The sequence below is a fragment of the Sinocyclocheilus grahami genome, unplaced genomic scaffold (genome assembly GCF_001515645.1).
Source record: "Sinocyclocheilus grahami isolate Dianchi unplaced genomic scaffold, SAMN03320097.WGS_v1.1 scaffold442.1, whole genome shotgun sequence".
NCBI lineage: Eukaryota > Metazoa > Chordata > Actinopteri > Cypriniformes > Cyprinidae > Sinocyclocheilus > Sinocyclocheilus grahami.
Genome location: NW_015505621.1, coordinates 1,769,896 through 1,771,416, shown reverse-complemented (window position 1 = coordinate 1,771,416; position 1,521 = coordinate 1,769,896). Strand labels below are relative to the sequence as shown.

Below are 1,521 nucleotides of genomic sequence, written 5' to 3'. Positions count from 1 at the left end.
CATTTGAACAGTCAATAGCAAATACTTAAACTAATAACAAAACAGTTGCTGATTCAGAAGCGCCAGATTGTCATAGCAAAGTCAGAATGACCTCCTCTCCTAGGTTCATGAAACGGTCGTACATAAAATGCATTGCTGTTCTGTTGTAAGTCATCTTAAAGATTCTCTCTCTTTCCCTCTCAAAATGCGCAAATGGCTTCAAATCACCGCGTCTGCACTATAAGCGAGCTGCACGCTGCGCTGTTGAAACAGGAATTGTTACTTGCACAATCGAGGCAGTGTCGCATGGTCACTAAAGTTTATAATTTGCATTTCTTTTAAATTCTTGCCAGTGTTAAAACCAATCAGTGCTCGCGTGCTCTCCTGGAAACCATGCGCTTATCCACTCGCAGCGCACACACATAACGCCAGGTTCACATTACTCCATTTGCAGTGGTGCGTATTTGTTCTGCGCTCATGTTAATGGATTAAAGTGTTCCCACTGCACACGTTCCAGGAGTGGTGCGTCTCCAGCAGTGCAGAGATCGTTTCCGCTGTAAGTCTATTTTTGCTGCGCTGCAAGCGCTGAATTAAAGTAACAGCGCATTGTTTGCGGTAAATATGAACATGGATTGACACGAAAATGCAGTGGTTATACCATAAATGCATATAATTAAAGTCTACTGTGTTTCAAAGTCAACACATAGGCTATGGCTTTTTGGCTAGGTTTAAAGGAAAAGAGCACTTATAGATGAACAAGACAATAATAGATGGCACTCGTGGAGGTAGCAAAACAAAGTTCTTTATGAACCGCAGTATTGCTTGTAATAAAGAATTAAATGCGAAAGAAAAGGCAGTAAAGCTGACTGTTTATGTCTGCTTCTGTACCGCTCACGTATCACACATGGACTGCATACGCACTGCAAGCGGAGTATGTGTGAACCCGGTGTAAAAGGCCGCCTCACAGCTCACGAAATCAGGCATAAGGTAAATAAGGCTGTGTGTAAGCTATTGTGCAGCAATTGAACGATTGTCAAAACAAAAAATGTAGTGCATGATCAAATATTTAGGTGAGATAAATATATATTTTGAAAAACCCCTCAAATTAAAAAATCTCCTCTTACAAGAGTCACCTAAAAGAGGTGATGGTATCGGCAGATACTGCTTTCTGTGATCGGCGATCGGCCTAAAAAATCCTGATCGGAGCACCCCTACTTTTAATACAGTTAAACCAGCACATGTCTAGTCAAGAGAAACAATTTCACAAATTTGTAATAATTTATTGATGACAAATGATACATATGAAAAAGTATGTCAGAAATACTTTCACATTTTCACATCACATAAATGTATTCACAATTTGCTCCAAAGAATATTTGAAATACTGATTTTTTCTATTGACAAGGATGTCAGTAGATTTTGGAAATTGCACAACCTCTGTTCTGTTTTTTTAACCAAGCAGGTTCGGTAATCTGAAAAACTAATAAAAGGCAGTTTTTATGTATCCTCCAAATCTTTATAAAAGCCAAACATTAAGCTTGT

General features: G+C 38.9%; 1 protein-coding gene across 1 annotated transcript in view; it reads left to right on the top strand.

The window, feature by feature from the left end:
* The window catches only part of LOC107552157 (dedicator of cytokinesis protein 5-like), a 61,028-nt gene that overhangs the window by 37,458 nt on the left and 22,049 nt on the right, over nucleotides 1-1,521 (top strand). The gene's annotated exons all lie outside the window — the stretch shown is intronic.